Source organism: Lissotriton vulgaris, chromosome 4_1 (assembly GCF_964263255.1).
Source record: "Lissotriton vulgaris chromosome 4_1, aLisVul1.2, whole genome shotgun sequence".
Classification (NCBI taxonomy): domain Eukaryota; kingdom Metazoa; phylum Chordata; class Amphibia; order Caudata; family Salamandridae; genus Lissotriton; species Lissotriton vulgaris.
The window spans coordinates 1,589,527,327-1,589,540,039 of record NC_141691.1 but is presented as its reverse complement, the minus strand read 5'-3'; the positions used below and the strand labels follow the sequence as shown (position 1 = coordinate 1,589,540,039).

The 12,713-nt window shown below is 41.1% G+C and overlaps 1 protein-coding gene across 1 annotated transcript in view; it reads right to left on the bottom strand.

Moving 5' to 3' along the window:
* The window catches only part of MCMDC2 (minichromosome maintenance domain containing 2), a 1,367,419-nt gene that overhangs the window by 86,767 nt on the left and 1,267,939 nt on the right, over positions 1-12,713 (bottom strand). The window lies entirely within an intron of this gene.

The following is a 12,713-nucleotide window of genomic DNA, read 5'->3' as shown; positions in this document are numbered from 1 at the left end:
GTCTCTAGGCATATCTTGGAGCAGTTTACATTGTTTGTTATATTTCAGTTATCGAGTACCCTGCTCACATCTCTCCATGTTCAGTGTTAGTAAGCAAACATTGCGCGTCTTTTAAGTGTAGCATCCCAAGTTCCCAATCTATGTTTGCAGTTAAAAGTGAGATTAAAGCATAGATTAAAGCATAGATTACAAATTTAGTCTGGCAATTAATGTTGGTGTAGATACGATACTGTCTTTTGTCTGGCCCCTCAAAGTCTGTTACCCTTCTGCAGGCCCATTTGCAAGCACTGCAGTTACTGCAACTGTAGAAACCTATTGTGTGTTTGTTCAGGACGACCTGCATCTCTTCCCCCCTCTTTTGCCTCTTCCAGTTTTTATTCTTTTTATTTCTAATAAAAAACTGCTGTTATTGGTAGGGGTGTTGGTAGCTCCACCCATTCTTTCTGGTTTGCTCTCGCTAGTGTTGGTAGTGTCTAGTGATGTCATGCTGGAGCTAGCTCTGGGAATCGAGAGAACCGCAGACAGGCCCCACCACAAAAACAAGGAGAGGCAAAAGAGGGGGGAAGAGATGCAGGTCGTCCTGGAATGAGAACCAGATCTTGGAATCTAAATCAGAAAAAGTAGATAATGTATCTGTGATGAATTTAAGTGATGTTGTTCTCACTGAAGACATGATATCTGTATTACAAAAAGGCATGAGTTTTTGCCCCTATAATATTGGTGATTTGTGCACAACCAAAGTGGACCTTTTCAAATTTATTCGACGTCTAAAACTTAAAAAACATTTTGATATGAATAAAACGTTGAATAAAGAATTGCAGCCAAATCTTGGTTTGTTGATATGTAATGAGCAATCTATAGAAGACATACAAAATACCAGACTATTAATGTCCATTACTGATTGTGAAGATGAGGTAGTTACAACAGACATGATAATGAGGGATCTTGGCATTAACATGGACTACAATATATCTAGCAATCTCAAAGACAAATCCAAATGGACACCAACACTCACTGCGGGCAATAACATTGACTTATTTCATAAACTTGTATCTGCAGATCTGGACAAACATGACAATAGAGAGACAGCATCACACATCCAGAGGGACAACCTGACACAGAAAGAAAGAATTGCACTAAAAAAACTCAGTGACAACAGTGAGTTAACGATTAGAGAAGCAGACAAGGGGGGCAACATGATGATTATGAAAACCAGTGATTATGAAATGGAAATACTGACGCAACTGACAAACACAGAATGCTATGAACAACTACAAGGTAATCCCATATGGAGCCTCACAGACTTCATCAATGCACATCTTAAGAGTTGGCATGGATCAAGTTTATTGGATGACAACGAACTGACATATCTTAGAGTAGATCGTCCAAGGTATCCGTGCTTATACACATTACCAAAAGTACATAAGACAAATACATTTCCCCCTGGTAGACCTATTATATCAGGTATAGGTGGGCCAACAGAGAGGATATCCGAATATGTGGATATTTTTTTGAAACCACTAGTGACAAATCTCCCGTCGTACATAAGAGATACGAAACACATCCTGGGCATTATGGCTGATTTAAACTGGGAAGACACTATATTTATGGTTACTTTAGATGTAGTATCCCTTTATACTAGTATCAAAAGAGAGATTGGTCTTACAGCTGTCAAAAAAATGCTCAGTAGAAGAACTGCCAGCTCATGGTTACATGCCGAAATGATCTTAGAAATGGTAGAGATCATACTGGATAACAATGTGTTTCTCTACAAAAACCAATGGTACAGACAGAAACAAGATGTAGCCATGGGCTCCAGATTTTCACCCTTGTATGCAAACCTAGTCATGGGTTGGTTCGAGGAGATGAGGCTCTGGGGCCCATCGGGCACGGAATGGAATGATTCAATATTATTTTGGGGCAGGTATATTGATGACTGCATTATGATTTGGACGGGCACCTCTGACAAACTACAAGGCTTTCTTGCATATCTCAACAATATGGATCTCAACATAAAGTTCACTATGGAATATAGCAAGACAAAAATACCCTTCCTTGATGTAGAATTTTTTATACACAACCAAGAAATTCATAGCAGACTATACCGAAAACCTACAGCCTGTAATTCACTACTCCACTCATCAAGTCCACACCCCTCACATCAAATAACAGCAATCCCATATGGCGAACTCATACGAACACGACACAACTGTAGTAGGGATGAAGAATTTGAAATAAACAAAAAAGGAGTTCTCAATAGATTTGCGAGTCGGGATACAATAAGAAACTATTGATGAAAGCTGAATTAAGAATTGACAAGGTCAAACGGTCAGACACATTGAAAGAACATCAGAGAAACAAAGAAAAAGATGACACAATAAGATTAGTGACTAGCTATAACAACTGGTCTGGAATATTAATGAGAAGCCTGAACAAACATTGGCATCTTCTGAGAACAGACACAACACTTAAAAAACACATATCCGACAGACCAACCCTCACCTACAGAAAAGGGATGACACTCAGAAATATACTGAGTCCTAGCTACCCAACTGAAAAAACGGAAAAGACTTGGCTGAACAAACACACAATAGGTTTCTACAGTTGCAGTAACTGCAGTGCTTGCAAATGAGCATGCAGAAGGGTAACAAACTTTGAGGGGCCAGACAAAAGACAGTATCGTATCTACACCAACATTAATTGCCAGACTAAATTTGGAATCTATGCTTTAGTCTGCAAATGTGGAAAAAAATATATAGGCAGCACAATACGTACATTAAGAGAAAGAATTAATGAGTACATAAGAGCAGTTAAACAAGGAGACATGAGGTATCCGGTAGCTGCCCATATGTCAATCTGCCAAGCTCAGATGACGAACCGGTCTTTTGAGTTCTTTGGGATAGAACATACACCAAGACACCCAAGGGGTGGTAATAGGGAGCTGACACTAAGACGTAGGGAGGCCCAATGGATTATGAAAATGCGAAGTGTAGAACTGGGCCTGAACATTGACCATGAGCTACACTACTTCCTAGGGAGCTAGGCAAGTAGCATTATTAATTACACCATAAACAAATATCTTGTATGTTAGTACATCAACACTTATTTAGAACCATAAATGAACGCATGCCTATGTGTAAAAGAATGTACTAATATGGGATTTTTGTTATTATACTAAAAAATGTAAAAGAGAATTTACATAAGACTGAAACTATGTTTGTCTTGAAGGTTAGTAACATGACTATGTACTGATCCTATATGATGGAGAGACTATTAGATCAAAAATTGTGTGAGAATATTATTTCATCACTCAAAATAAATTCTTTCACTGAACTTGAGTCACAGATCTGGCCGTAGAACATGATAATAGATTAATTCATCTTTACTAACTAGAGCCAAAAAAGTGCTTTTTGATATGATTTTCTCCCTTCACATTAGGGACATTCACAAGCTTAATAAGACCCATTGTTGGATAGTCATATTTTTAATATCTGCTGTTTACACCTTTAATCGTGATAAATAATATGAAAAGCCACTAAATTCAAAACTATGCGAATAACCATATTAGGATGCCATTTTCAATTAAGACACTTCAAAATGGCTGCCGCCTTAACTACAGGCTATGAGGTACTGTGGGACACTGCTCATGAGGTGGTAACAGAGATAGAGAATTAGCGCGGCCATTTTTAACCATAATGATGTCGAATCAAGGATTATTATAATCATATATAATCCGTGTTTTAAAAATATCTCATGTAACCACATACTTTCCGTTAAAGATAGTAAATAAATCGCAATTATGTAAAATTGGGAAGATGATATAGAATGACTTAGTTTTATTGATTTACCCGATTTAATTAGACTTCACTACAAAACAATAGTTATACACTCGATAATGGCCAGACTATACACTCTCATCTGATATGTTTAATACACGCTAAGATGGCTGCCACTCAGACTGCCAACTCAGCATACATGGGAACTCAGGTCACATGTTCCCCTACCCAATCAACGACGAACAAAAACATGGAAGTATCTAGATTTAACTATGCGGCGTGCAGAAAGACTTGCATTCGAGCGGACACGCTGCTCATGAACAGGGGACTCCTTAAAGGATAATTGAACTGGCGAAAGGTAGCCGATTCACAAAGGCGCTCTACTCTGGGCATAGTAGAAAAGTTAACTTTAAATTTTTAACCGCGGTAAATATTCTCTCACTTTTAACTGCAAACATAGATTGGGATCTTGGGATGCTATACTTAAAAGACGCGCAATGTTCGCTTACTAACACTGAACATGGAGAGATGTGAGCTGGGTACTCGATAACTGAAATATAACAAACAATGTAAACTGCTCCAAGATATGCCTAGAGACTGCTCAAGCATGCAGACTTGGTTACGTCAAAAAATAAATAGGTTGTAACTGTACGGCTCCTTTTTAAAGGGCTAACAGTACACCTGCATCACCGTGTCTTTAAATATTTAAGATGTATCTGGGCACACTTAAAGACCCTTGCAATTTGATTTTGAGATATTAAAATATCGATAATAATATCCTTTCAGCCACCTTGACGAAACTGGAGTCATAACTAAACAGACAATTTATACGGATTAAATACAACGGATGACCCCCATAGAACCCATATGCGGGTTGGAATTATCACCGCATACTACGTAAGTGATTTAGCTATATCACTCACCAATTAAATCGTAATAATGGACGATAATAGTTACTTATATACATTTTCATTGTTATCGTTTACAGTAAAGAAAAAACAGATTTGGAAATAGGTACTTCACGACTGTTGAATTCCTGGTATCAACTATATTCACGCACAAACTGTTTTTAAATTTAGCGAATCACCACCCCTGATTTTGGTTTTGGTGTAGGGCTCTAAATATTAGTTGGCACTTTCCTAGAATTTCATCACTACTGGTATCACCTCTAGGTTACTTATGATGAGATCGTCCGGAGTTGGGTTGGGTAAATTGGGTAGATCGAGTTGTGGCTCAGGGAGCATCTGCGGTGCTTTGCCCATGTTCAATTCTAATACTTCTGGTGTCATGGTACGCAGGGGGCCGGGATTAGTAAGAGTTTTTTTTGAGTTAGAGTCAGCCCCTTGGCTACTTAAGGTCGTAAGTGTTTTTTTAGGATCTTGAGGAACAGACTCTTCGACCACCCCCCCTGCTTTTGCTTGACATTTTGTCCCGGTTTTATCCGTTTTAGAAGTTAAGCCCTTAGTCTGTGACCCGGTAAAAATTGGTGGCCTCATTACCTGTTTGGCTGTGCTCGTCGTAGATTTCCCTTCTGCTGCTGAGGCAGAAACTGAAGCAAGGGGCTCGCTGTTTCCCGGTAGGTGGATCTCGGAGGTCTCAGAGATCTCACAAATTTGCCGAGGGGTGGCGGTTGCAGTTGAAACTGCCGCTAAAGAAGCAATGGAGTCAGGAGTTGATGAAGTTGATGAAGGTGCAGCAGCCGAGACCGAAGCAGCCGAGATCGAAGCAGTCACTGCTGTGGCTGCTATCGTGGTCGCAGCCGCTACCGCCGCTACCGCCTGTTTGCTCCGTGTCTGGCGCGGCGGCATCTGTGACGGGTTCTTCGGAGACATCCTTCGAGTCCCGCGTACTCCGGCAATCACTCGCCGGCCGATGAACAGACTAGAGCGGCCGATCCCGGAGTTGCTGATCCACGCTCCAAACAGCTGCCGTAGCAACCAAGCGGCTTCGAAGAGTAACAGCATCGGTTGATTGAGCCAAAGAAACCGCTGTGATGAGCCAACTCTTTATCCTCAGCAATTTTCGTTCTACTTCATATTTCAATAAAGTCCCTCGTTCCGTGCAAGGTCTTGGAAGGAGAGAGTGGAGAGCGGAGCACACAGGTGAGTCAACCGGCACGGATCCTCACTCCGCCATTTTGGATCCGCCCCCCCACATTTTTTGAAACTTATAATTTTTCATCACCGTTTCTATTGCTTAACATAATATTGTATCGTATCACAGTGTGGGCAACTTCTTCAACAAAAGAAGTGATGATGTGTTATGTTTTTTGTTTTCCAATTATTGGATTTTAGTACATATACATACGGCGATATGTTCTTCTCTCTTTTTCAAATTATACAGCCTTGAAAAAGTCGTGGGTTACATTCCCATATATACGACGAAACACGTGTGGGCTGTATGAGAGTTTCCAGTGCACGGAAATAAATTTGAACCTGATTTACAAGAACAAGAACTCATCTTTACTATATTGGAACAACTGGTGGAAACACTTGCATATATAGCAATACTGTAGTTTACATGTGCTAAGGAGCATTGCAGTTTGAAGGCAGTAGCCGTTTTTTGGGGAAATAAAAGTGGTTCCCTCTACCTTTTAGCACCGTCGAACACGTCGCTAGAAAAAGATTGTGACACCTTCTAAGTGGAGCCAAATAGACCTATACTAAACCACTGTCAGTCCTTTTAACTTTGTATTCTAGGTTAGATCAGGCCGCTTATGAAGTCTTCGACATCATGTGTGACAGTATTATCAATACCAGTCACCCAGGCACATAGTGGCACGTAGTTGAGAGAACAGAAAAACGGGAGAGAACACTCCCTTATTCTTAGTGGGAAGCTGTGACTTAAATCTTGATACTCATTCAAGTAATTTGCCCCCACGGTATCTCATCGTTAAGGCCGTTAATATGTGTCCCGAGGCAGAAAACCCAATGTTGTTCCTTCTGGAACAAGCCGTTTTCCGTTGGTAGCTGATCAACTATAGTCCATCTGATATCGTTAACACAGTGTTCAGGCTACGTTTTTGCTGTTGCAGGTTGTAAGATTTCTTTGTTCCCACGTGGTGACATTTCTAAAGGTTAGTTGTTTACTCTTTGAGGTCAGGTGGCAACAGCTACAGTTTCCGCAGGGGGAAATGTCCCTTTATTCCAATCATAGGCGGTGTGTGTTGTTGGCTCTCTTTTGGGCGAGTATGGACCAACATGTCCTTTAGATTTCTCCCTCGTTTATGAGCAAACATTGGTTTTTCAAATGTCAATTCACCACAGGTCAGGATTCGCCAGTTTTTATTAATGATTTTTGCGACCTCATTTGAGTGTGTGCTGTGTGTTGTTACTCATACTTGTCTCTTCTGGTTATTTTCTGTTTCTGTTCTGTCTTCCAGAAGGGCGTCTCCCTCCGGGTAGATGTTTAGGTCAAGAAAAACCAGGGACTCATTGGAGACAGAGCTAGTGAATTTAAGAAAGGCATTTTGCATGTTCAACCAATTCATGAAGTCAGTTACTGACTGTGGATCCCCTACCCAAATTACGAGCACATCGTCTATATATCTCCTCCAGATGAGGATCTTGTCTTTGAAGGGATTGGACGGATTGAGGATCTTGGTGGTCTCCAAATGGTTGACGTAGAGTCCAGCAATACTTGGGGCAAAAGTACTGCCCATGCTGGTACCGTGGCTTTGAAGATACAAGGTTTGATTGTATCTGAAGAAGTTCTTCGTGAGTGCCAATGAAATACATTCCAGGACTACCCCATGCGGGGTCTGGTACTTCCAAGGGTTACAAAAAAGTACTTCCTCAATGATGCATAGTGTCTCATCATGTGGCAACCTGGTGTACAGGCTCTCGACATCTAGGCTGAGCAATAATTGGGTTTCTGGGTCAAAAGGTATGTCCTTCAACAATTGTAGGACTGCTTTTGTATCTTTCAGATACGTATCTGTGGCACGTACAAGGGGACGAAGATAAGCATCCACAAATTTCGAAAGGGGCTCAAGAATGGAACCGATCCCTGACACTATAGGTCTCCCTGGTGTTTTTTCTTGGTTTTTATGGATCTTAGGGATACAATAGAAATAAGGGGTCTTAGGTGTTTTTTGAATCAAGAAGACCCCTTCCTTTTTCGTTAGCCAGTGTTGGGCTAAAGCCTCCTCTACCATAGCACCGATCCTTATTCGAAGTGACTCGGTTGGATCATCTGGCAGGACCGTATAGTTTCGCCTGTCAGAGAGGAGTCTTAAGCATTCCTGATTGTATGCTGTGGAGGCTTGCAAAACAAATGCTCCTCCTTTGTCAGCTGGTTTTATTGTAATCTCGTGATTGTTAGCTAGCTGTCTGATGGCTTCCTGTTCCGTACGACTGGTATTGTGGAAATTACTGGGTTGGGTGAGGTCGAGTGTGTTAAGTTCCCTCATCACTGCTTTTTCAAACGTTAGTACCTCAATGGGTAAACTGGCATCTGGTGGACTGAACGAGGATTTTGGTTTCAGGCCTGAATTTAGAGTTGTTAATTGTGGTTCTTTGTCTTGAAAAAAGGTTTGCAATTTTATTTTGCGGACAAATTCTTTCATTTCAACATTTAATTTTAATTTGTCTGGTTTGTTGGTGGGAACAAAGCCAAGGCCTTTGTTCAGGACAGTGTGTTAGGCATCAGTGAGAGGCCATGGTGTGAGATTCACTACTAGATCAGTCATTTCTTGCCCGATGTTGACGCTTGATTGGGCAGATTCCCTGTCATGCTCCGTGTACTCATCCTGGGGTCCTCTTGTTCTGTGTCTTGCCACACCACAGTGTTGCCCTTTCTGTTCCTGCCTCTTCGTGGGCCCTGGCGTGCTCCTAAAAAACGTTGTTGATTGTAATAAGTTCCTTCATAGTCAGGGTTCCATTGTGGGTAGTTTGGTCCTTGTGGCGGTGGACCATAAGGAAAATGGGTGAAGTGTGGGGGGCCCATGTATTGTGGGTATTGGGGGGGTGCTTGTTGGTAACCCTTCCATCCTTTCTGTTTGGAGTATTGTTGTCTTCCTTGCCTGAAACCTCCCCTGTTTTGTTTGTACCTCTGCTGTCCACTTGAGTTAGAGCCTGAAGATCCACAATCCGAGCCCTCACTACCTGTCCCGCTGTAATTATTTTTGGCAACATAGCCACTTTTTGTGTAGGGGTAAGCTTCTTCTGAGGTGAACCGATCTTTGTCCTTTTTCAATGTATTAAATTTACTCTGCTTAAGGGTGAGCTTGAAATCAGTCATTTCTTGATTCAGCTCTTCCAACCTCTTTTTTAAGACTGCAGGCGCTTGGTAGCTTTTCAATTGTACCTCAATTTTTTGAATGTCTATCTTAAGCTCTTGAGTGATTCTGGTTGCTGTCTTGACTATGAATATGAGCCAGTCCCTAGTACAATGCCAAGAAATGAGGGACCACTCTTTTTTGAATTGGGCATCTTTTTGGAAGATAAAGGGTTCGTTCTTCACTATTAATCCCTGGGGTGATATTTTGTTCCTAAGGTACTCAGTCATAAGTAATCCATGTAAAGCTGTTTTAATTTGTGTCCTCCTGACGTTGTTAAGTTCGTCCCAGTCTGCCACACTGGGGCCGGAGTCTGTGTTGCTAAGCCCCTCAAAAGGATTGACTGCAGCAAGGATCTGGTCAATTTCTTCCTCACCGAATGTTAGACCATGTTCCTTCTCCATTATGGTGAACGTGAAGTCTATAGAGTGTGTGTGCTTTGTGTGTGTATAGAATTTTTGTCGGAATACTCCCACAGCTGTACGCTGTCTAAGTAATATAATTAACAAATGGGGGAGAGAGAGCTCACACACACCAAAAGGACCCTCGGTGTCATGCTTCATCCTTGGGTCTTCGCACCCCTCTACGGGATGCGGCGTGCTACGACCTACGACTACGCGGCAGCACTATCTCTTGTTGACTATGTGTGGCGTGTGTGAGGGTTTGGTGTGAGTATGTGGTGAGGTAATATGAGCGAGTGAGTGATTTAAAAAGGTACCTGGCTCGTGGGGTGGATCAGAACTATTTTAATGAGCCCCCGGGCTGGTACTGTTAAAAAGGGTGCAGGTTGAGGTGGTTATGTGATATTAAGCACATCGCCTCTCGGGTGCGTCGACATGTTTCGGGGTAGGACCCCTTCTTCAGGACAGGGTGCACCACACCCCACCTTACTCACATTTTTCTAAATATACATGGGCCCCCCACACTTCAACAAGTTTTATGGGGATGGCGGCACACCTCGATGAACGTTCAAAAAGGTCAGTACCAATACGGTAGTAATCGTATCTTCGGGTGCCAGGGAAAGAGTCCCTCCCGGCCGGTGGGGGCTCAAAAGTTCAACTCAAGAGTAAGGGGAGTGCAGGAGTCACCCGCACTACTTCCTAAGGCACACCTATAGGAGACAAGAACTCCTTCAGTGAATTCCAATGTTTGTAATCAAGGTGCAAAAACAGAGAAATGTCTTGTTCATTGATAATCCATTTCAGGGTATATTTATTTTGTACGTCACGTATTGCATCATAGTGACTGTATTGAAGAATGGTACACGCAATTTACTATTCAAAAACATCCAATTGTATTGATGATGTCCCAATGCATTTCAGGACGTGGCCCTTCATCAGGGGGAAATTCACAATCTGAAAGTAAAAAGGTTTCATATCAGGAAGGGGGGCTATCTACCACAATTTGAGTACATCACTGAGAGAGAAAAAATAATCGAAGGGTGAGCTTAAATAGATGTCCAAACCAGTGGATTAATACTGAAAAAGTGTGTGAATAAGAAAAACAATAAGGAAACCAACACAGAAACTTGTTTTGTTACACTTAGAGGTGAAAAAGGAATCTGAAGGTCCACCTCGTGATGAAAAAGGCATTAATCATAAAAGCATTGAAATAATAGCAAAGGTCCCATGGAGTTTTGTCAATATACAGAGCACGAGAACTAAGTGTACATAACCCATGTGAGGAAGTAAGTAACTCGGTGTTCACCCGAACGAGACAAACAAGTTACACGGACAGATCGCATTAAATGTAAAAAGCACCTGTGCGGTCAAAAATCAAAAAAATACAGTAATCAAGGCTTACCAGATATAATGCGTGGAGAGCGCATAACGAATCTAACTAATGGGTCAGCACTCCGTGAGGGAACACGGAAGTAAATAAACTTAAGTCAAACTAAAAACGGACCATAATGGTGAAAGATTACACGCCGGTAACTAGAACCAGAATAATAAAGGGAAATCGTAAGTATACAGAGGCAATGCCCCATGGTAAATGCAATGAACATACATGAAATAAACACATTAATAAAATAATCACGAACAAATTCAAATGAGGATAAACATAGTGAACAGACAAATGACGGCGGCCATCTTGGGGGAGTCAAACATCAAAAAGGTTCGATCATATTTAATAAAATAAAGAATGAGAGTAGTCATTTGAGGGAAAAGTGAAAAAATATACAAATCGGGGTAAGAAAAATTACAAAGAGAGGTGAAGGATAATACAAAGTACATAAAGGTAGACACAAATTGAAAATTAGACAGTCGACATAATATGTGAGGCAACAAAGACATAAGGTGGCTCAAAATAGTAAAGGGAAAGAAAATAATCAGAGGATTATGAAAAGTAAAGAAAATGTAAGAGAAACAAGGGATACACTGAACCAATGTTTTGAGGATAAAGAAATAAGTCCTGGACTACACGAAAGGAACATCAACAATGACACACTGAATTAAAAATCAAAAGGAAAAAGCCAGTGGTGAACGAAAGAATGTATGGGAAGGTTCTGGACTACACAATAGGACATCTGAGATAACACACTGAAAGAGAGATCAAGAGGGAAAAGCCAGTGGTGAACAAAAGAAAGTGAGGTAAAACAAAGGATCAAAGGAATAAAAAAATGGTTTTACAGCAAGTAAGACAACATGTTGGTTAGAGAAAACAACTATATTCAATCCTGTCATTGAGGCCTCTAGGCTGGCAAGCATCAAGTCTCTTTATCCAAACCGTTTCTCTTTGTAGGAGTCTTTTTTTGTTATCCATGCCTGGTCTCAACGGTACAATCTCCAAAACAAGGAACCGCAATTGACACACATTGTGGTGATGTGTGATAAAGTGAGCCGCAAGTAGTGCTTTGGTGGTCTTGTTTCTAATGGTACTCTTGTGTTCCGTCAAACGGACTTTAATTTTTCTTTCAGTTTTCCCTACGTAAGGTAATCCGCAAGGACATTTTAGTAGGTAAACAACATTCTTAGAATCGCAGGTTGCGTTGGTTAAAACTTTAATGGCTTTTCTTGATGATGGATGGTTGATGGTATTCCCTTTGATGATGTCATGACAATGACTACAGTTCAAGCAAGGTTTTGTGCCAGAATAGTTCATGGAAGAGTCTGTAGGTTCTGTCTCCAAAATATTCTTGATGTTTTTGGCTCTCTGGTAGGCGAACAGTGGTCTGTGGTTAAAGATACCTTGAAAGTCTGGTTCATATCGGATCATGTCCCAATTTTTCAAAATGATGTTCTTGATGACAATACTTTTGGTAGAGTATTTGGACACGAAAACGGGTCTCTGGTCGCCGGTGGGTTTACTGTGTGGGATCAAAAGGTCTTGGCGATTCTTGGCCGCAACGCGTGTTTTGGCTGTCTGTAACGTGGATTCAGGATATTTGCGATCTCTGTATCTTTGTAGAATCCTTTGTTCAGACAATTCATATGCTTCAGGTTCCGAACAGATTCTTTTTGCTCTTAGCAGCTGAGAATAGGGTAAATGAGTTTTCAAAGAGGTTGGGTGACAGCTGGTGAAAAAAAGAGCATTGTTTCTGTCAGTAGCTTTAACAAATAGGTCAGTAGTTAGTTTATTGTCCTGTAATGTAACCTGTACATCCAGAAATGGTAAACTGGTGGAGCTGATGGTATGGGTAAATTGGATGTGATCATCAA